Here is a 24,755-nt window from a genome sequence, read left to right as displayed (position 1 = left end):
CATCCGACACCTCCTGGCCGGTGACGAACATCCACATGTTGGTGCAATCTCACTACTTACCTATTTTTCTCTTTCTCAAGCTAGAGGAGTTCATCCTTTTGAAAACGAGATATTAATATGGCTGTGATTGCAAAGCTGCCTAGAACAAGATGAAAAGCTCCAAGAACAATTTTTCTAGGAGTGCATGAGGGTGTGGCAGAAAATTCACGCAATGTGAGTTAGACTCAAAAAGGATTACTCCCAAAGGAAAATCTGTACTTGGGGTTTGATATGCGTCTTTTGTGTCACCAAAACTTTTCCGACATACACTATCTCATTCTTATAGTTGAAAGTCAAACAAAATAAAAGATTGTGGAAAGATTGTTAGTTGAGGAATTGGCATAACAACTCAAATTTGTAGTAGCGTATTATTCAATAATAACCAGAATTATAAGTTAACATTTTTCCCTGCAAATGTTGACTATAAGATGCATAGTGGATGACTAAGCAATCAGATTGGACACTTTGGAAATGCTATTATCATTCTGATTGATGTGTTGTGAGTCTGTGGCATCAATGTTTTGTTGTTGTTGCTGATTTATATTATTTGGAATGAGCAAGCAAGAAGCAAAACTATCCCAAATTGGAATTTTACTCTTGAAATTTGGACTCTGTGTTGTTCAGTACGATGAACAAGCTCAATGACAATGCAAATGTTTGTCACACTCCATTCATGCAATTAAAAAGGCCGTGCTGTGTGCATGTGTGGGTGGAGTCATTCAGGACTTTGATGTTTTATGCAGTGTGCACTCCCGTCATTAAAACGTGTGCATCATTAGCTTCCAGACTGAATATTACATGCAATAGTAAATGGTAACAAACTGATCAGAACCACAATGTTTTGGATACGAAGAATCCACTTTTAATTTTTTTTTTTGCCTTAAGATTATTTTGTGACTGTTTTTTTTTATTCTCTTTGTTTTCCTTTTTTCTTTTCCTTGCTTGTGAACCCAATTTGCCATGGTTTCCATTGGAGACCACCTCAATCATATGCAATTTTCTCGCTTGAATTCTTTCAGATGTGAGGGCAGTGTGACGAAACTGCAGGCTCGTTGGTAGTGAGTCATGCAAATTATAAATTTGTCACTGGGTGGAAGAACTGCTGGCATATATCATGTTGTTTAAATGTGTACACAATGTGGGAGGGCATGTGGTGCGCTAAAGCATTTCAGAATGTTTATAAACAGGCATATGATCTAGATGATGTGAGGCAAAATGGCCACTCATTCTAGACCCCAATACTCAGATATTAGGCTATAATGAAAAATCAGATGTGTTGTTTCATTTTCAGTAGACAGTATTATCTTACAACACTTAGCATAAATGAGCTTGTTTTTGCACCTGAGTCACCTGATTTTAAGATTCTGCCAATACCGAGTCCCGATCCGATACTGAAAAAATTGTTTTTTAACCATAAGTTTAAAACATGTTTCTGTCCCACTGTGCCGCCTTCATAATGTTAATTATTTTTAGATAACACAATTGTAGAGAAAGTGCTTGTCTTTATTAAATGCTTCATTAACTGAGTCCACTCAAATCCACTCACGCCTTGACGCTGAGGCTGATCAGAACAGCCTCACACAATGAGTTTCCACATCACACTTATGTAAGTTTAATGATGATTGACACATTTGTGCCTTCGATCGGAGAGCGACCAAGCTTTTCTGGCAAGATCAAAGCTACAAACCTGTCAATCATCTTTAAGTACCAACCGCAAGCTTTGGCGCCGTACGAGCATGAAGCAGAAAAACGTAAACACAGTGGTACCTCTACATATGAAGTTAATTCGTTCAAGGACCTTGTTTGTAAGTCGAAATGGTCATATGTTGAGCAGGATTTTCCCGTAAGAATACATTATAATTCCAATAATTCTTTCCACAGCCCAAAAACCTACACTAAATCCTGAATAAATACTGCTGTTACTACTGCAAATAGCAATTACAAAGAGCAAAACAAATAAATTATGAATAAAAATCATAATAATAATAATAATAATAATAATACAAAAAACTAATAATAATAATAATAATTCCTGTAATAATGTAACGAATCGGGTTCTAATGTGGCAGACTTTTTTTGCTGTACCTGAACGCACTGCGGGGCTGACATGACGGTGAGCAAGAAAGCACGGTTCTATTTTAATTCTGTTTTGATGCTGGCATCAACAGCAACAGACACTAGGCGTGTTGTGTTACACAAGTTGATGGAATAAATGATTAGAAACCTGACGAAGCCGGCCGAGATCGAAATTCTATGGCCCTATTGTCAAAATAGTTCATGGATGCACACACCATGCGTAGATTTTTCTATCATTTACAGCTTCATTTCAATGCTAGCGTCACCTTTTCTTTTTTTTCCTCCACCTGCACTTACCTTTTTGGATCCAGTGTGGATTTCTCTCACAAGAAAATCAGCCGTGCGTCCGTCTTCCGGCAAAACAAAGAAACTACGGCGCTGTCAAAAATTGTTGTGTTTCGAGTATGTCGTCGGATGTAGAAACATGGCGAGTCAAATTTTACGTCGGATGTCAAAAAGATCGTGTTTCGAAGCGATCGTATGTCGAGGTACCACTCTATATTTTTTTTCAATGAAAAACCCATCCTTTTCACCCAATTCCGATCCTTTGAAAAATGGTGCGATCAACCCGATTTCCGATCACGTGATCCGATCGGGACATCCTTACCCCTTACCTTGAGTTATTCACACTCACTCACTCACTCACTCACTCACTCACTCACTCACTCACTCACTCACTCACTCACTCACTCACTCACTCACTCACTCACTCACTCACTCACTCACTCACTCACTCACTCACTCACTCACACTATACAACAAAATATTTTCATTAATGTAAGATGTTTGATTTGTTTCTAGCCAATGATTCACTTGAGTAGAAAGTCTACAGCAGACATGTCCAAAGTTCGGCCCGGGGGCCAAATGCGGCCCATGGTCAAATTTTATTCGGCCCACAACCTCTGTCATAGAATCAATAACGTCTGGCCCACACACAGACTTAATAAATTGGTCAGCAGTACTGCCACCAGCATATGAAGTAGCTTACACACTAAATGCTGCTCGTCATTTACCCACTAGAAGGCAGCAGTACTCGAAGCAACATTACCCCCTGTGACCCTTTACTCCCAATTTTCTAAAATGGCGACAATCAACAAAAAAAAAGAAAGTTGACTGTGACTGCCGACGCGTCAAAGATAGGTGGAAATTGGACTATTTCTTCACTAAAATACGCAACCACTGTGTCTGCCTCATTTGCAAAGAGACAGTTGCTGTTTTTAGAGTTGAATGTGAGGCGATATTACCAAACAAGACACGCTGACATGTACGACAAGATTATAGGGAAGCTATATAGCGAGAAATTGAAGCAACTTGAAGTTATAATTTTACAGCAGCAGTATTTCGCAAGAGCCCGAGAGATGAAAGAGAAAGCCACAAAGGCTAGCTGCGAGACTGTTGAAATTATTAGTTTAAAAAAAAAAATAATAAAGCAAATGTGACACACAGAATGGCTTGCTAAAATTTGCTTAAATATATTGTTCTACGTAAAGGATGTCAGTCAAGATGGGCCCCCACATTTTTACCACACCAAATCTGGCCCTCTTTGCAAAAAGTTTGGACACCTCTGGTCTACAGTGTCAAAACAGAAATTTTAAAATAACAATTTTGCGTTCATTCATCACAATAAAAGCACTGGTGAAATGTTTTTACAGAAAAGGACATAATCAAAGCATCATTGTTCTGTTACATTTCATCATAGTTTAGCTAACACTTTCTCAATAGTGCATTAGGATTAAACAATAGCGTGTGATTGGCTAATTAACACTAAACTGAACTCATTGAGTAACAGTACCAATTTAACAACTGAAAACCTACCTATACCCATTGTTTTTTTTTTTTGTTTTTTTTTTATCATGGAGCCATTCGAACTTTTCTTTTCATCCACCACAAAATGAAAATTAGCAAAACAGGTTAACCATGAGTGGAAAACTGAACCATGCAGTAGCTTTTAAACCTTGAAGCTGATTTCCTCTTGTTCTCAAAAAGAAGCAATGGCTTTGGAGACGGATGCAATGTTTGAATAAATTGTCTTTGCCAGATGCATCAACAGGATTGGGGTGGCAGTTTGGCTCCTCTCTAAGGATCGTGTGGGCTTTAGAACGAGAAGAGCTGCAGACAAAAAGAAATTGCAACTAGTTGTTGAAAAGAATGTAGTCTGCATCCTGACTTTAGTGGATTTACCATTTTAAAGTCATCTCGTGGGCCCTTCGTCAACATCAGTGCTCTGTCACTCCGATGTCTCTCCTTTCATGTCTGCATGTGTAGTCAACTGCAACAAAAATACATACAGTAATGTGCAAATTGAATTATTTCTTGATTAAAAGTATTTCTATAAATTGAATTAAAGCACACATAACCTCAATCATGTTTGTTATATTCACAAACACTAGAGCTTACCTACGGATGAAGTGTGTCGATGATCTTTGGCGGAGCGGGCAAAGGTATGACATAATGCTTTCAAGGAGATGCTAGTTTGAGTTCATCTACCCCCTCTGACGTTCAAGGGATTTGCTCTGTGATCTGAGGTGTTGTTGATTAAGTTTAGAAGTTTTTTTTTTAGATGTTCTCTAGATGTTTTTCCCTTTTAAATGCGGCCAGAACTCCATTCAGGCTCTGGCTCACTGTTGAGTTGAGCTGTTACTTTTTGCTCATTGATATTACATTTTACCAGTTTTTTTTCTTTGTTTGCCTGGTCAGAGACCATTTTAAACAATGTGTTGTTTTGTTAGGGAATAAATAATACGTTCTAAACATCTGTGTTACTGCAAAAACACAACTGCGTGGTAATGACCTCAACTAAATCTAAATCAAAACCATATATTGTTAAGCTACAATATGATTAAGCCTGGTATTTCATATCACTGTCCAATGGGAATTGTGGAGACAATTTGTCATTACCTGACTTGATAATATCCATACATTCAGTGAATGTTTACACTTACTGTAAGTTTATCAAGCACTGCGTCCGTTAGTTGAATCATTCTCTGTGACGCAACCAATACAATCAACAGCCACATTATGTTGTATATCGACTTGGACAAGCATAAGAGTTGTCCAATTTCTTGATGCTCAAAATTTTCCATTCAGCAATAGCACTTTTTCTTCTTCCCAAGATTTAGACTAAATATGATTGGGTTTAAAGGGAACCTGAAACAGAGCTTCAAAGCTCGCAGTAAGGTTAAAGAGGCGAAAGTAATTGCTGTAACCTATCTGGGTTGGGCGGGGGGGTCCTGTGTTCCCTGTGTCTTCCTCTCTGATGCACTTGGGCATGAAATTGTTCCCCTTTCCATTCTAGCAAGCCCCGAGCCTGTAAGTCAATTGGCCATCAGACGAGGCGGCCTTTATTCATCTGTGTGTGTGTGTGTTTGTGTGTGTGTCTCGTTAAACGCTGCGGTTGTTTGTTGGCTCAGCTCTGCTCGTGACTGTTTATTTAGCCGTTTGTGTTTGTGTTAGAGCGGAGGATGGGCGAGTGCTATCAGCTGACCCTCATCGCTTCCTCCCTGACAAGCGGGACGTGCAAGCGAGGGTTGTGACCATTATTGGCTAAAATCAAGTGAAACTGCGAATGCACTGTGTGCACTGTGAGATATTGCTTGAGGAAAACATTGCATTCATTACACTTGGGAGCAATGCGGCAGTTCAAAAATCCATACAGTATGAAAAATATGCTGCAGTTGTGTGTGTTTACGAAGAGAACCAAAACATTTCCTCATGCTGTATGCTGGAGCATCCCAGGAGGTGTGTGCATAACTGTTCTTTAAATCCAAGTCATTTTCATGGTTAGTAATTATGCATTCTCACTCTGTACATTTGCTTTTTCATAAATTATTCCCATGGGATTAGCAGTGTACCGCCTGATGTGCAAAGTGCAAAACATTTTACAGTCAATACACCTCAGACATTTTCTCTCCTAAGCCAAAGAAACTGTCGTATGAGAAGATTGGTAATGATAACTCATACACTCAAGAGTGTCATCCATTTGAAAACCATAATGATTGATTGGATATAATACCCTCTCAAGTCATTAGTGGTTAAGTAAAATGCACTGAAAGACTCTAGATTGGATTAGTTGGATATTTTTACAGTTTCAAGAGGACTTCATCCTTGCACAATGTGACACTGCATCAATGTGCTGGTGGGCAGGGGAGAGCTAGAAGACACGCCCAAGTGTTAAAAAAGGCGCTGAGCCGGCGACCTAATGGAGTGGATGAGCAATGGCTGTCGATGAGTCACGAAAGTATGTCTTTTGATGGATGGAACATGGGGGATGAGTTTAAATGCTAGGCTTCATCACAAGTATGGCAGCCGGTCATTGTCTCCCAGTGCGGTGCGCTATTATTTTCCTCAGTGTACAATCCTCCCACCTCCTCACTTCATTCTCTTCTCTCAATCCTCCCCTCACTATCTCATCTTCCTTATTCCTCACTGTCACCGTAACGCCTTCATCCATCACCGTGGTGTCCCTATTTGATTGCAGAAACCTTCTCTCACTCTTTAGCATGAACATGTTCCCCTTGCCAGCTCTTGTCATCCAAGGAGGTGGGAGAGGGAGGACAGACTTTCAGTGGGACATGCTTGGGCTTAGATTTAAATAGATAATGGCAGACGCCGGGCGCTTGTTGGGACCTCTGAATAATGCAGGAGCCTCCTGAAGCCATTGTTGCTAGGCGTCACTGATGTAGCAACTCAAAAACCTTGCAAAATTCATACCCAAAGTGATGAAGGCATGGTTGTTATGTTTATTTCTCAACCCCTAATATGCAAGCTTTTAAATTGATGTTTTGTGTGGAGTCTGCATGTTGACAATTCATTGTGTTGGCTTTTCATGGTACTCAAGTGCACTCTTTCAAATTTCCAAAATAAGATGTATCTTAAGTCCATTGATGACACTAAATTGTCTTTAGGTGTGAGTAAATGGATGGATAAATGGAGATGTCAGTAATATGACCTCGCTGGACAATTTCCCATTTTTTTAGCTTTCACATAGAAACAATCACTGCATTGTTTTTTTTTTTTCTACTTCTAGACTTAATTTGAAACACTCTTTAAATACTCCAAAACCACTCTGTCAACAGTGGACAATTGATGTAGTTGCCATCTGGCTTGGTTTTTTTTTTTTTCTTCTATTGTACTTTTAGAGCTTAACATAAAGTGTAACTGCACCTTTTGATGACTCAAAATGACAGCTCATTTATGGCCCAAATGTGATAAGAAACATAATTTATCAGCCATACTAGATCACATAAATCCTTACCTCTGGTGATAGAGGAAAAGATAGTGTTATTTCATCTCATGTCATGTTCTGATGGAACATAATCAGTGGAAATGATTGATTTCATGTCATAATAATAACCAGGCGTGAAATGCCTTCTAATAATCTATTTTGGCCAATCTGTCGCCATAGTCTGTCTCTACACTCGCTGAGAAACAAAAGGGAATTATAGAACAGAGTTGGAAGTTTTAGGATCAGTGCTGTATAAGGGAAATGGTCGGTGCAGGGATCATGTTGTTTCCTCCATAGCCTCAGAAAAAGTCTTACTTTTCCAGAATATGGGTTTGGTCTCTCGAGAGGCATTTGAGGCACTTGTTTGTGTGTGGTGTTCTTCTCCTGTCCTTCGAGCAGTTGGATGTTTGATCACTCACCTACCACAGTGGTATGAAAAAGTATCTGAACCTTTTGGAATTTCTCACATTTCTGCATAAAATCAACATCAAATGTGATCTGATCTTTGTCAAAATCACACAGATGAAAATACAGGGTCTGCTTTGACTAAAACCACCCAAACATTTATAGGTTTTAATATTTTAAAGAGGATAGCATGCAAACAATGACAAAAGGGGGAAAAATAAGTAAGTGAGCCCTCTGCTTAAGGAGAATTACAGAGCAATTGAAACCAATTTTTACCAAACATTTTAAGTCAGGTGTGTGTCCACTCACTGATGAGTGGTTTAAAGCTGCCCTGCCCACTGGAAAGCACACACCTGGTAAGAAATGTCTTGATGAGAAGCATTGTCTGATGTGCATCATGGCTCGGTCAAAAGCTGTCTGAAGACCTGGGCTCAAGGATTGTTGATTTGTATAAAGCTGGGAAAGCATAAAAAACACTGTTGCTTCTCTCCCAAGGAGTGGCCATCCACCAAAGATGACGCCAAGAGTTCAGTGCAGAATACTCAAAGAGATAAAAAAGAACCCTAGAGTGTCTGTTAAAGACTTACAGAAATCACTGGCACAGTCTAATTTCTCTCTGCACACATTAACTATATGTAAAACTATGGGCAAAAATGGTGTTCATGGGAGGACTCCACGGAGGAAGCCGCTGCTGTCTAAAAAAACATTGCTGCTTGTTTAATGTTTGCAAAAAGGCACTTGGACACTCCACAGAGGTTTTGGCAAAATACTGTGTGGACTGATAAAACCAAAGTTGAATTGTTTGGGAGTAACACACAACGTCATGTGTGGAGGAAAAATGGAACAACTCACCAACGTCAATACCTCATCCCCACCGTGAAGCATGGTGGAGGGAGCATCTGATTTGGGGCTGTTTTGCTTTCTCAGGGCCTGGACAACTTGCAATCATTAATGGAAGAATGAATTTAAAAGTTTATCAGGGCGTTTTGCAGGAAAACCTGAGGCCGTTAGTCAGACAGTTGAAGCTAAAAAGATGATGGATGCTGCAAAAAGACAATGATCCAAAACACAGAAGTAAATCAACTTCAGAATGGTTTCAGAAGAACAAAATACACGCTCTGGAGTGGCCAAGTCAAGGTCCAGACTTGCACCCCATTGAGATGCTGTTGCATGACCTAAAGACACCGATTCATGCCAGGCATCCCAGGAATCTGACTGAACTACAGCAATTTTGTAGAGAAGAATGGGCCAAGATTAGTCCTGATCCATGTGACAGACTGAACTGCAGCTACAGGAAGCATTAGTGTTATTGTTGCCCTGGGGGCACCAAATATTAAATGTGATGGTTCATTTACTTATTTTCCCCCCTTCTGACATTGTTTGCATACTATCTTCATTAAAATATGAAAACCTATAAATGTTTGGGTGGTTTTAGTTAAAGCAGACTGTTTTTTTCATCTGTGTGATTTTGACAAAGATCAGATCACATTTGATGGTGATTAAATGTGGAAATGTGAGAAACTCCAAAAGGTTCAGATACTTTTTCAAACCAAGTTTCAAAGAGTTGGGTGGAATAACTGAGGGACTACAAAAATCTTTTTGTGTAGGGGGGAGTAATTTTTACTTGCTTTAAGAGTTATGGCCCAATATCTGTGTACACTGTAATTTCCAGTTGGCTACTTTAGTTTTAATGTGGCACATCTGGAAGAGGGCCATAGGCAGCAGCTGATGTGTTGAGAAGTGAAGGGAGTTGGGTGAGGGGGAGTCCACAGCTGTCAGTGTTCTGACCTGCTGGGCAGACATTCGTAAGGGGCCGACATCCATGATACTGCAGGGACCATGACATCTTTTTTTGTGTGGAATGGGACTGCCAATCCCAAGAAGGATGAGATTGTGAATGTTATTGATTATTGCATTAAATGTGCATTTTTCTTGGATGCATAGTCATTAAAATAAGAGAATTAAAATTATTAGATTGTTGGTCATCAGCTACAAGTGAACAAGGAACACACGTCTTGAGTAATTAATTGTGTGTTGTATTGGTTTGAACCCAAGACAACACAATGTGCAAATCTCTGTTTTAATCAAGCTTGTATGTGGTGTAAAACAGAAATAAAAACAGAATATAATGATTTGGTTATGTATTTTATAGCTATTGCATGGCATAGTAATAATAAAAAACATGGCATAATATTTCTTGCAATTCAAATCAATACTGTAATTTTCTATTTATCATGCTTTGGTGGCGCAAATCAGCAGGCGTTGTTATTCCTGTGATGTGCATTTTGAAAAAATCTTGTAATTTGAATGACGCAACTTACACAATGGAAAATGATTACGTTGTTTTCTTTTTGCTTTGTTGGGCTGTGATTACTTAAGTAGTACTAAGGAGCTTATGCATGCCAAGTGTCGATGAGGGCTTGATATATCATGTAATCAGTTTGTGGGCTTGATTTTTCTTCTGTTACACATTAGAAAATAATTTACACTCATTGTATTGATTCTTTGGGTTAAGAGCTGTTTAGAGTTCCAAACACGCATTTATTAGCACGCACACTGAGTTTACTTGATTGCTAGGCTTTAATAAAAAGGCGGATAAATATGGAGGCTGAACCTAAACAGGAGTCCTAAAATTCCACTTTGAGTGAGCAAAGACAATAATTAAGAGATTTATGGAATTCATGGTCTCTGTGTGCGTTTGTCCAACCCCCTTCCTGGTTCCGCCCACTTTGGTCATTTCCTTTAAAAGCGTTTGCGGACTGGTTTGTTGAGTGTGCATGTCAACGCTGCAAAAATTAAACTACTCCACCCTTCGCCCACTCTAGTTTATTGATTTTTGCCGTCGCTCAATCGTGACATTTTGTATCTTCTCACAACTCGCCCCTACCCCACCTCTTATTCTTTTTTTGCTCCCCTGCAACCTCTGGGACTCTTCCGCAATCCATCCCTCTAGAGCTGCTTTATGGCGAAATGAAAAAGGTTGGGGTTGAGATAAAGCCAAGAGGGAAAAGGCTGAGTGAGTGAGGGCATTGGCGAGAAAAGTTCAAGGTTCAGCTATGATGGAGCGCTTGAGGGATGAGGTCATCGGAGGGCAGTTTGGATGGAGGTGAAGAAGAAGGTGAAGAGTGTCGGCCTGTAGGAAGAAAGGAGGGGTGAGAGTGAGGTGACATGAAGGACGGGGAAGAGGCGATGATTTAGGTGAGCGAAATATTGAACGATAGCAAAGAAAAGTGGGCTAGGCGGTTAAAGTAACAACTACAAAGACTATCTTTCAAATGGCAGGTAATACAATAACTAATGAAGTCATTATACAGTGAAGGTCGAGTTAAAAAAAAAAAAAAGAAAACAGCCAAGTTTTTCATCTCAAATGCTTTAAACATAAAATTACTGATGTGACCTTTGAAAAAAATAATTCAGGTATTGCAATTAAGAACAGGGTGCTAGTATTCAATGTTTCCCAATGTATTTGTACACCCACCCACTTATCCACGCAACACATTACTGGTGTTCCATATTGCCTTTGTCGCCACCTTGACCTTCTATTGGCTTTCTTTTTTTTGTACTTATTCCATATTCAGTGCAGCTATCCAGGTCAGTTCTAATTATCGGGGTCCAATTGGAATTGACTTTTCAATTTTTGACGTGGTAGTGGTGAAAATCACATTGTGCCTAGCCTCCCCTCTCTAGCGGCGTGACTTAATATGCTCGATACATTCACCTCACTGCGCCAAGGCTTCACACGGTGCAGAGTGACCGCGTGTGTGATGTGAGGTGGAAAAAGAGACGGGGGCTATTATTGTAAGTCACACTAAGGTCAGCCGGAGTGTGTGATCAGAGGAGTGTGTTTATATGGTAAACAGCTGTTTGGGTTTAAAGAGCACATTGGGGCGTGTACATATTCATGTACTGGTGTGTTAAAGAGGTGGGAGTGGCCTGGGTCCTCATTTGTCTGTCTTTTCTTGGGTCCGCAGTGCAGGAAAAGATTAGAGTGGAGACACTTCTTTTGAAGTTTGGCTTTATGGAAAATGCAACACACACACACACACCACAACCTCTCTGCCTTATAAAGTGATAGAATATCAATGCTTTCAAACTGCAGTAGTGTGAGCCCTCACATTTTAACATTCCTGTGGCTTACACTACAGAATAACACCCCTCTTAAGCATTCACTAGTGGCCCTCATTTAAATGAGGCTAAGGTTATTAGAGAATAAACTCCTGATTGAGGTGTGAGGATTCTCCAAGACAGGGGTGAACATGCTAACCTTAGTATTTGTAAATGTGGTCCAATCACAATGGACTCTTCTCTAATTAATGAAAGTGACCTTAATAAGAGGCTGATGCAGAAATACCAAGAGGTCATTTCGAGGTAATATTTTAGTCTCGTTAAATGTCAGTGTCACTTAGCAAGCTTCGGCTCATTGCCTTCCCAAGACATGTTGAGAATCATAGTTTGGATTTAAAGAACACTTTGTCATGTTGGGGAAATGAACAAGACTGTAGTTATGTTATCTGTGTTAAATATAATGACCTCCAATATGTCATTAAAAATTTCCACAGGATCTATTACTCAACCTTCATTTGCTTTCTTTATATTGGTAGACATGACTGGAATTACTATTTAATTGATATCATAGATCTTAATTTCTGTGAAGTAAATATTGAACATGAAAGTATACTCAGATTTTTGTGCTGACAATAATCCCTTTGCCAGTTCTCCAATCAATCTACAGTACATTCATTGACATTGGCATGTGCCAGGCTGCTGTGAAAAGTGATTAGTCTTATTCTGTCATTAGGATCGTAGCCAAGTGACAAGCAATATGGATTATGGATGATAACACTCGAGATGAGTGTGAGGGCAGCAGCTGCTGCCCAAAATAACAAGTAATAAAATGATATTGCAGTTGAACAATTTTAAATTCTCTAAAATAAAATAAAAATAATAAATTGCATTTCTATTAATTTTAATGAAGAGTGCTGATGTTAGATACAACAGATATGAGCTAAGGCTGTATTGCCCTCTAAATCAGTAACGTTTTACTTGATGCATGTAAGGCGTTTCACTGTACACTATATACATTGGGGCAAATGAGTATTTAGTCAACCACTAATTGTGCAAGTTCTCCCACTTGAAAACATTAGAGAGGCCTGTAATTGTCAACATGGGTAAACCTCAACCATGATAGACAGAATGTAAAAAAAACAACAACTGAAAATCACATTGTTTGATTTTTAAAGAATTTATTTGCAAATCAAAGTGGAAAATAAGTATTTGGTCAATACCAAAAGTTCATCTCAATACTTTGTTATGTACCCTTTGTTGGCAATAATGGAGGCCAAACGTTTTCTGTAACTCTTCACAAGCTTTTCACACACTGTTGCTGGTATTTTGGCCCATTCCTCCATGCAGATCTCCTCTAGAGCAGTGATGTTTTGGGGCCGTCGTTGGGCAACACGGACTTTCAACTCCCTCCACAGATTTTCTATGGGGTTGAGATCTGGAGATGGCTAGGCCACTCCAGGACTTTGAAATGCTTCTTACGAAGCCACTCCTTTGTTGCCCTGGCTGTGTGTTTCATCATTGTCATGCTGAAAGACCCAGCCACGTCTCATCTTCATGCCTTTGCTGATGAAAGATTTTCACTCAAAATCTCTCGATACATGGCCCCATGCATTCTTTCCTTTACACAGATCAGTCGTCCTGGTCCCTTTGCAGAAAAACAGCCTCAAAGCATGATGTTTCCACCCCAATGCTTCACAATGGGTATGGTGTTCTTCGGATGCAATTCAGTAATCTTTCTCCTCCAAACACGAGAACCTGTGTTTCTACCAAAAAGTTCTATTTCGGTTTCATCTGACCATAACACATTCTCCCAGTTCTCTCCTGGATCATCCAAATGCTCTCTAGCGAACCGCAGACGGGCCTGGACGTGTACTTCCTTCAGCAGCGGGACACGTCTGGCAGTGCAGGATTTGAGTCCCTTGTGGCGCATTGTGTTACTGATAGTAGCCTTTGTTACTGTGGTCCCAGCTCTCTGTAGGTCATTCACTGGGTATCCCCGTGTGGTTGTGAGATTTTTGCTTACCGTTCATGTTATCATTTTGACGCCACAGAGAGAGATCTTGCATGGAGCCCCAGATCGTGGGAGAGTATCAGTGGTCTTGTATGTCTTCCATTTTCTAAAAATTGCTCCCACAGTTGATTTCTTTACACCAAGCATTTTACCTGTTGCAGATTCAGTCTTCCCAGCCTGGTGCAGGTCTACAATTTTGTTTCTGGTGTCCTTCGACAGCTGTTTGGTCTTGGCTATAGTGGAGTTTGGAGTGTGACTGACTGAGCTTGTGGACAGGTGTCTTTTATACCGATAATGAGTTAAAACAGGTGCCATTAATACAGGTAACGAGTGGAGCCTCGTTAGACTTCGTTAGAAGAAGTTAGACCTCTTTGACAGCCAGAAATCTTGCTTTATTGTAGGTGACCAAATACTTCTTTTCCACTCTAATTTGGAAATAAATTCTTTAAAAATCAAACAATGTGATTTTCTGTTTTTTTTCCCACATTCTGTCTCTCATGGTTGAGGTTTGCCCATGTTGACAATTACAGGCCTCTCTAATCTTTTCAAGTAGGAGAACTTGCACAATTGATGGTTGACTAAATACTTATTTGCCCCACTGTATGTATAGAACTCAGCATGTGCAAGTGTAACCAATGAAGTGACTGTTGAGTGTCCTCTATACTGTAGATAATAAATTGGCTTAATGTAGTGCTGGTTTCCCCTCTGTTGGCTCTGTATCAGCCCCTAGCTGAACATTGTTACAGATCAATGCCACTGACACGCATGCAAGTAAGGCACGCACACACACATATACTCACACACAGTTGGACTTGTTTACAGTTTAAACAGCAGGTGGCAAAGATAACAACCACTTAATCCACAGCCATTTGGATGACTGAATGCAACGCCCACACAGTGTCTTTTCTTCTTTCTTTACCACCGCTGCCAAAGAGGAGGAACTTTTTTCTTTCTCATCACAATCCATTTCATCTACCTTTAAACTTTTTGCCTCTCACAACTGTTGTGGTCACCGTGCTATTTTAAGCATTTTCAATTTGATAGTTCTAGTTAACTGTATTTGTTTAAATATGGCCAGGGTTTGCTCACTGTGGGTCACTAGTGTAGGCTACATGCCAAGGTCAAATGTGCAACAAGCGGAACAGTTTGCAGATCTTTACCTTTGTGACTTGTTGTTTTGATTAATAGTGACACATAATTTGCTCACACAAATGTTTCCAACGTTAACACTTGGTATCCTATGTTACTAAAATGCATAGCATTGAAAATCAGTTCATCCTAATATTTCCTAAATGGAGTCATTGATATTATAGTCGTACATCGATTGACCATTCAGTGCAGGCAGCATGTGCTTAGTTCCTGCTCAGTGACCATGTGAATGTGAGTGCAAATATTTGTCTTTCTCTAAATGTTTTATGTGAATTGGAGTTACAACTATTCCGAAGTAAACAGGAATAGGATTCAGCCTCACTGTGACCCAAACTTAAAGCATGGCAGGGGTCCAGACTAACATTTTATGTTTTTTACTAGTAGCACAGTGGCCCCTACCTTTAAATTTTAGGGGCGCACACTGTAAATCGGCATGCAAAGTTTTCCTCTAAATTTCACTGATTAACCAATAAATACTTTCATAATAAATGCAAAAAAACTTATGAATCTATATTTTATTCTCTATTATTTTTTACATCAACCAGTATACTGCTTATAAATTAGGTTGACATGGTAATTTTTCCAATTAGACCCAGCTGTAACATGGATGCGAAGTATCCGATTCATGAATGGAAAAAAATAAAAGATATACTGTATATGAAGATAATCATGGATTTAAGTCAGGGGTTCACTGAGAGCCAAAACACCCGTATTTTTCGGACTATAAGTCGCAGTTTTTTTTTCATATTTTGAATGGGGGTGCGACTTATACTCTGGAGCGACATTTGTGTGAAATTATTAACACATTATTATATAATTTCACATTATTTAATTTTGGTATTTTGGAGTGATACTGATGGTTTGGTAAACTTGTTAGCATGTTCTTTATGCTAGAGTTATCTGAATAACTCTTTATAACTATGTTACGTTAACATACCGGCCACATTCGTATTTTGTTGTTCATGCATCATGTAACATTATCATACTTGTACACTTATTCAGCATTTTGTTCTCTATTGTATTTTTATTTTAAATTGCCTTTCAAGATGACATATCTGTTCTATGTGTTGGATTTTATCAAGTAAATTTCCTCCCAAAATGCGACTTATACTCCGGTGCGACTTATTCATGTTTTTTTTCCTCTTCGTCAGGCATTTTATGGCTGGTGCAACTTATACTCAGGTGTGACTTATAGTCCGAAAATTACGGTATATGGCGGAAAACACAGACATGGCTGAAAAAGCCGTTTCTGCTCTTGCACCGCTCTTTAAAATAAACTGCTGTATTTTAAGGCAAAATAACTGTTGTGTTTGATAGAACAATAGGCCTATATCCTGCCATAGCAGTTTATGGCACATTAAGCCCCCAAACTATTTCTAATTTGTCCGTTTTACCCTGGAGACCCCAGTTTACAGACACCGCGCAACTGCTTTTGTTTTAACTCAGCCAGAAAAAGAAGGTAAATACAGTGCCTTGCAAAAGTATTCGGTCCCCTTGAATCTTGCAACCTTTCGCCACATTTCAGGCTTCAAACATAAAGATATGAAATTTAATTTTTTGTCAAGAATCAACAACAAGTGGGACACAATCGTGAAGTGGAACAACATTTATTGGATAATTTAAACTTTTTTAACAAATAAAAAACTGAAAAGTGGAGCGTGCAATATTATTCGGCCCCCTTGCGTTAATACTTAGTAGCGCCACCTTTTGCTCCAATTACAGCTGCAAGTCGCTTGGGGTATGTTTCTATGAGTTTTGCACATCGAGAGACTGACATTCTTGCCCATTCTTCCTTGCAAAACAGCTCGAGCTCAGTGAGGTTGGATGGAGAGTGTTTGTGAACAGCAGTCTTCAGCTCTTTCCACAGATTCTCGATTGGATTCAGGTCTGGACTTTGACTTGGCCATTCTAACACCTGGATACGTTTATTTTTTAACCATTCCATTGTAGATTTGGCTTTATGTTTTGGATCATTGTCCTTTTGGAAGATAAATCTCCGTCCCAGTCTCAGGTCTTGTGCAGATACCAACAGGTTTTCTTCCAGAATGTTCCCGTATTTGGCTGCATCCATCTTCCCGTCAATTTTAACCATCTTCCCTGTCCCTGCTGAAGAAAAGCAGGCCCAAACCATGATGCTGCCACCACCATGTTTGACAGTGGGGATGGTGTGTTCAGGGTGATGAGCTGTGTTGCTTTTACGCCAAACATATCGTTTTGCATTGTGGCCAAAAAGTTCAATTTTGGTTTCATCTGACCAGAGCACCTTCTTCCACATGTTTGGTGTGTCTCCCAGGTGGCTTGTGGCAAACTTTAAACGAGACTTTTTATTGATATCTTTGAGAAATGGCTTTCTTCTTGCCACTCTTCCATAAAGGCCAGATTTGTGCAGTGTACAACTGATTGTTGTCCTATGGACAGACTCTCCCACCTCAGCTGTAGATCTCTGCAGTTCATCCAGAGTGATCATGGGCCTCTTGGCTGCATCTCTGATCAGTTTTCTCCTTGTTTGAGAAGAAAGTTTGGAAGGACGGCCGGGTCTTGGTAGATTTGCAGTGGTCTGATGCTCCTTCCATTTCAATATGATGGCTTGCACAGTGCTCCTTGAGATGTTTAAAGCTTGGGAAATCTTTTTGTATCCAAATCCGGCTTTAAACTTCTCCACAACAGTATCTCGGACCTGCCTGGTGTGTTCCTTGGTTTTCATAATGCTCTCTGCACTTTAAACAGAACCCTGAGACTATCACAGAGCAGGTGCATTTATACGGAGACTTGATTACACACAGGTGGATTCTATTTATCATCATCGGTCATTTAGGACAACATCGGATCATTCAGAGATCCTCACTGAACTTCTGGAGTGAGTTTGCTGCACTGAAAGTAAAAGGGCCGAATAATATTGCACGCCCCACTTTTCAGTTTTTTATTTGTTAAAAAAGTTTAAATTATCCAATAAATGTTGTTCCACTTCACGATCGTGTCCCACTTGTTGTTGATTCTTGACAAAAAAATTAAATTTCATATCTTTACGTTTGAAGCCTGAAATGTGGCGAAAGGTTGCAAGATTCAAGGGGGCCGAATACTTTTGCAAGGCACTGTATATTTATTATTCGAAATGTCGATCATTTTTAGCTTAGAATTATTAATTGATGTCTAATATTTATTTTACAAAAAAAAACTTTATAAAATTATTCACTCGTATACTATAAACTTAAACTAAATTACGTCACAATGAAAAAAATAGTATCTGTATATAGTTCACGGATAGCTACCTCATAAAAAAACAATTAAGCGATAGTTTTTTTTTTTTTTTTTTTTTGTGACTTTTTTTGTGACTGTCGCATTTTCCCTGATATTTTAGATGCTAAATAATTGATCCAAACAAAGAACAATTGGAGAAAAAAAAAAAAAAAAGTTTAAAAGGGTAAATATTTGAAAACAAAAATCTCGACCACTCCTTGATGTCTGCGATTTCTGCATTGCAACCCTTGGTATATTACCGTGTTTCACCCATAAAATCCCCAAAAAGTCTGGCTGTGGCCATTCACAGCTGTGTCTTGACACTCGGTGAGACATGCTACATGGCGATTTTGGATTGAAACAAGGTAAGTACGCGATAATATCTCGTTAATATCATGGTGTCTTTAATTATGCTCTCTCATGCTCTCGAGTTAGAATTTAGGGGTTTATTTATTTATTTTTATTTTTTTTTCATTCCCTCCTTTTCAAAATTTTTCTTCACCCAGAAAATTGAGATTTTAAGCTTTCCAATGATGTATCACACATGTATAAAGGACAATTTTGAAATTTGGCCAAATTGAAAGTCTCAGAGCGGAGCCATATACTGTATATGGCGGAAAACACAGACAAGACTGAAAAAGCACTTTCTGCTTTTGCACTCCTCTTTTAAAGAAACTGCTGTATTTTAACCCAAAACAACTGTTGTGTTTGATAGAACAATATGCCTATATGCTGCCATAGCAGATTCATGGCGCATTAAGCCCCCGAACTATTTTTAATTTGTCCGTTTTACCCTGAAAACCCCCGTTTACAGACGTCACGCAACCGCTTTTGTTTCAACCTAATCATAAAACAAAGGTAATTAATTATATTTATTATTCTAAATGTCAGTGATTTTTAGCATAGAATCATTAATTGATGTCTAATATTTCGTTTAAAAAAAAAAAAAAAAAAAAAAGACTTTAAAAAAATTTTCACTTGCATATTTTAAACTTTTAAACAAATGACGTCACAATGAAAAGAATGGTGTCTGTAAAAACGTCACGGATATCTACGTCATAACTCTCGCTCAATTGTATTTTTTTTTTTTTTTTTTTGTCACTGTCGCATTTTCTCCAATATATTAGATGATAAATATTTGATCCAAAGAAAGAAAAATTGTAAAAAAACGTTTAAAGTGGTAAATATATGATGATGTCTGCGATATCTGCATCGCGAGCCTTGTTATATTACCATGTTTCACCCATAAAATCCCAATAAAATCTAGCTGTGGCCATTCACAGCGGTGTCATGACCCTCAGTGATCTGAATAAATCATGAGAAAACTCCAAAGTCTAACATTGTTCCTTGGGATGTTACAATCGTTGTGCAGTCACCACTTGGAAAATAACAAATAGAAACATTGTGTGGCGTGGACTTCTGCATACAGTAGCTGAGACAGGCGGAGCCTCTCCGGGCGCCTGTTTCGTGAGTCTAATTTTCCTGAAAGCGGCAACAGCATGATAGTCACATAAGCCACAAAAGTGAAAGCGTGTGTGTGTGACTTTTGGTCCCACGCTGTTCCCTTTCGTGGTTTGATTTTCCTCTAAGCATTTTTTTAATATACTCCAGTTCACTCGGCATCCAGTTGGCGCCGACCCAGCCACTGGCCGAGCAGCGACGACTGCTTCACACATCGTCCACCTCTACGTTCTTTTTCTTCTGTTGTATTTTCTTTCATTAAACCAGCTCATTATATTACCACCAACTAGTGGATCGAACAGTAAAGGAGTTGGTTACAATAACGCAATAACAACAACAAAAAGAAATGTTGCTGGTCACGCATGTGCAAGTAGATGAAAAATATACTCGCACTGGCTCTAATTTTTGTCGCAAAATGCGACCATTTGGTCACAGTCTTGAGCCCTGCATGGAAAAGGAACAACAAATATGGACACAAAAACCTAAGTCATTTTGTGTCAAACATATGCCCAAAAAGTAGTTTGTATCCTCTGTTTAAAAAAAACAACAGGAAAACAAGCACACCATAGCAACTACTGTAAAAAGAGCAGTCCAGATTTATTTATTTATTTAAAATCTGGGTATTGCAGCACACTCTGCAGAGGTAGCAATGACTTTCACACTCTTTATTTAAGGAGAAGCTCATATATTTCTGTTTAAAAATGGCGGAAGTAAATGTGGTGATTCAACTCTTGAGAAAAAAGTACACTCTGGAATTAATTTAGGCTTCATAATGTCAGATTGGATTGACACATTTTGCACATCAGACACTGGCGGTTTACATTTTAGGCTGGCACAAGCTACTGTATTTTTTTTTTTTTTTTTCAAGTCAGAAGTCGTCAGAAAATAATCATGCACCTGAAAAACACAACTTGCCTTTAGGACATTAGGCGACGCTGAGCTTCGGCACATTTCTTCTGTCCAAGCAGCTGTTCTTGTAGCAGGTACCTCCAGTGATAGCCTTCTTTTCACTTCCTATTGCTACGAAAAGCGATGAAAGAGAGTAAGTGAAAGCTGCCTCTTGAGTTGCTCTTTGAAGAGCTTCCAGAGCCTCCTCCTCTCACTCTTCACTGAGTACCAAAGACGACAAACGTCTGCATTTTGCGAGTTTTGCCATCCTTGTGGCAGCTGCTGCTTTACAGATCTGATGCCGGACAGATGTGCTTTGTTTTCCATTCAGGCGCTGCTTACGGTACCTCTTGCCAACCCAGCCTATTTCAATACATGTTTGGGGGGCTCTGCTAACAGCTATGGTGTATGGATGGAAAAGAACCCTCAGATGCTAAGTGTTTGTTGGCGAGACTTTCTTCCACCATCACATCACTCATTTGTTGTAAGGCATTTCCCATTTTTCATCACTGGCTTGTAATTAGAAAGATGTGGAAAAATATGTCCACAAGGGAAGAAGCACTGTGACATATGAGAAAGGAAATTGGGGGAAATGGCAAGCAATGGTGCTTTACTATGGCAAGCAAGCAATGAAGGTTCCACTAGTCACCATAGCAACCCTTTATAGGACCCATCACCAATGAAATTAGAGTGGCTTTGATGCGGGCTTGGATGCTGATATATAATGCCAATAAAGAACATTAATCGCAAATAGTACAGGTGAAGGGGGGAAGTGTGCAGCAGTTTCATCAAACGTGGAATTCAAAAAAGCAAATTCCGATAAATGATGGCCAGCGGATTCACAAGTCTTATTTCATTTTTCTTTGTTTTGTTTTGTTTTGTTTTGTTTTAATGACCAGTGCACAACTACCGTATTTTTCGGACTATAAGTCACAGTTTTTTTCATAGTTTGGCTGGGGGTGCGACTTATACTCAGGAGCGACTTATGTGTGAAATTATTAACACATTATGATATCATTTCACATGCTATTTTGGTGTTTTGGAATGACCCTGAAGGTTTGGTTAACTTGTTAGCATGTTCTTTATGCTATAGTTATCTGAATAACTCTTAATTTCTATGGCCACGTTTGCGTTCTGCCTTTAGCAATGTGTGTTTAATTGTATTATTGGCTTTTTTATATTGAAATGCATGCTTTTAGTTTTTGGCGCTTTCACGCCGACGTGGGGGCGCACTTGCACTTGTTAACGTGAAGAAGAGCGCTCACACGCCAGAAGAAGACCGACAGCTACGTAGCTCTGACTGAGTTAGTGAGAGAGAAACACGGCTGCGAACCTACGCTCATTGTTTATGCTTGTAAAATATCTCTACAGAGGCAACGCCTGTGTGTATCATCTTTTCTGTTGTTGTTGTGTGTTTTCCACCCGCGATCGGACATTAAGAGCCAGTTGTGTGGTTGTTTGAACGATGCGCTAATGCTAGCGAACTCATGCAAACCGTTTGTGTCATGTTATTGCTGTAAAAACACCTAATTATCATTTATTTACGTCGATGCGAACCTGTTTGGTATCGAGGACGAAATTGATTCAGCAAATTATACGGACGTCCAGCATCATCATCTGGGAGTTTAGCCCGCTGAATAGCAGGAACCGAGCCGTAGCGTCCTGGTGAGGACAGTATATTCTCATTTCGTTGTTCATGCACTGTACACTGTACACCTATTCAGCATGTTGTTCTCTATTGTATTTCTATATTAAATTGACTTTCAAGATGACATGTCTGTTCTATGTGTTGGATTTTATCAAGTAAATTTCCCCCAAAAATGCAACTTATACTCCGGTGCGACTTATATATGTTTTTTTCTCTTCGTTGGGCATTTTATGGCTGGTGCGACTTATACTCAGGTGCGACTTATAGTCCGAAAAATACAGTACTGCCCTATATTTAAATCTATTTAATTATCTATGTGTTCACTTTAGATTTACAAGGTGTTTGTGCAGATATAAGAGTCTACACATCATCATTTGTTGTATTTCGATATTGCAAAGCTTGCACTGACAGTTTATAGCCACTGTTTTTTTTTTTATGTTGCAGCTGCTTTGAAGAATGTTTGGTGCATAGCTGTTTTTGATCTTCATTTTCACTTCATGTATTTTTGTCTATATCAACTGCCTTGACCCATATCTGGATCGGAAATGTGTCATTTGAACCATGCAGTGTAGACTACTTAGTATTTCTTGTCCTTGTGTCTTTGCAGCAGTACTGTATACTCTTTCACTCTTATACAGATATTTAAGTATATCTTTTCATGGGACAACACTGACAAAATGACACTTTGACACAATGAAAAGTAGTCTATGTGCAGCTTATATAATAGAGTTCATTTATTTTCCCCCTTAAAATAACTCAAAATATAGCAATTAATATCTAAACCCCTGGCAACAAAAATGAGTACACCTCTTAGAAACTACATCCCCAAATGTCCAAATTGAGTACTGCTTGTCATTTTCCCTCCAAAATTTCAGGTGACTCGTAAGTGTTACTAGGTCCAGGTGTGCATAGGGAGCAGGTGTGTTCAAATTTGTAGTGCAGCTCTCACACTCTCTCATACTGGTCACTGAAAGTTCCAACATGGCATCACATGGCAAACAACTCTCCGAGGATCTTAAAAGACGTATTGTTGCACTACATGAAGATAGCTAAGGCTACAAGAAGATTGCCGACACCCTGAAACTGAGCTGCAGCACAGTGGCTAAGATCATCCAGCGTTTTAAAAGAGCAGGGTCCACTCAGGACAGGCCTCGGGTTGGTCGTCCAAAGAAGCTGAGCGAACGTGCTGAGCGTCCCATTCAAATGCTTTCTTTGAAAGATCGTCGCAGGAGTGCTGTCAGCATTGCTGCAGAGATATAAGCGGTGGGGGGTCAGCCTGTTAGTACTCAGACCATACACCACACTCTACATCAAATTGGTGTGCATGGATGTCAACCCAGGAGGAAACCTCTTCTGAAGACTGTACACAACAAAGCCCGCAAACAGTTTGCTGAAGACATAACAAAGCACATGGATCAATGGAACCATGTCCTATGGTCTGATGAGATGAAGATTAATTTGTCCAGGTGAGGAGTACAAAGATAAGTATGTCATGCCTACAGTCAAGCATGGAGGTGGGAATGTCATGGTCTGGAGGCCTGGAGTGCTGCAGGTGTTGGAGAGTTACATTTCATTGAGGGAAACATGAACTCCAACATGTACTGTGAAATACTGCAGCAGAGCATAATCCCCTCCCTCCAGAAACTGGGTGGCAGGGCCGTGTTCCAGCATGACAATGACCCCGAACACACTTCTGAGATGACCACTGCTTTATTGAAGAGGCTGAGGGTAAAGGTGATGGACTGGACAAGCATGTCTCCAGACTTAAACCCAATAGAACCTCTTTGGGGGATCCTCAAGCGGAAGGTGGAGGTGCGCAAAGTCTCAAATATTCGGCAGCTCCGCAACATCGTCATGGAGGAGTGTAAGAGCATTCCAGTGGCAACCTGTGAAGCTCTGGTCAACTCAATGCCCAGAAGAGTAAAGGCAGTTCTGGATAATAATGGTAGCTACACAAAATATTGACAGTTGACATCTTATATGTTAATATTGACAACTATCACTAAGGGGTGTACTCACTTTTGTTGCCAGGGGTTTAGATATTTGGCTGTATTTTGAGTTATTTTGAGTGGGAAATAAATGAACTCTATTATATAAGCTGCACACAGACCACTTTTCATTGTGTCAAAGTGTCATTTTGTCAGTGTTGTCCCATGAAAAGATATACTTAAATATCTGCAGAAATGCGATGGGTGTACTCACTTTTGTGATACTTCACATGTACGTGATTATAAACAGTTTGAATATTATAGTTTTACAGAAAGATTTATTGCCACAATATATTGTAATTGCAACAACAAATGAATTTCCTGAGAAAAACATATATCAAGTACAACCAAAAATACAAATTATGTAACTGCCATTGTTGATGTCAGATTATCATGATTCTGATTATTCTCTTCTTCAAATTTGAGTGTTCCCGTCTGATGCTTCTAATGTCCAGCACCTCATCTTTTTTAATTGCATTAGCTCATCAAGTACCTTGAAGTATTGCAATTCAAAGAACTTTTATTTGATTTTACGCTAAAGCAAGCACAATGACAGCATCGAAA

The 24,755-nt window shown here is 39.4% G+C and overlaps 1 protein-coding gene across 4 annotated transcripts in view; it reads left to right on the top strand.

Annotated features, from left to right (window-relative positions):
- Window positions 1–24,755, top strand: part of dlgap3 (discs, large (Drosophila) homolog-associated protein 3) — a 181,582-nt gene that overhangs the window by 1,030 nt on the left and 155,797 nt on the right. The window lies entirely within an intron of this gene.

This window comes from Corythoichthys intestinalis, chromosome 22 (assembly GCF_030265065.1).
Source record: "Corythoichthys intestinalis isolate RoL2023-P3 chromosome 22, ASM3026506v1, whole genome shotgun sequence".
Lineage (NCBI taxonomy): Eukaryota > Metazoa > Chordata > Actinopteri > Syngnathiformes > Syngnathidae > Corythoichthys > Corythoichthys intestinalis.
This window is presented reverse-complemented; position numbering and strand designations above follow the sequence as displayed.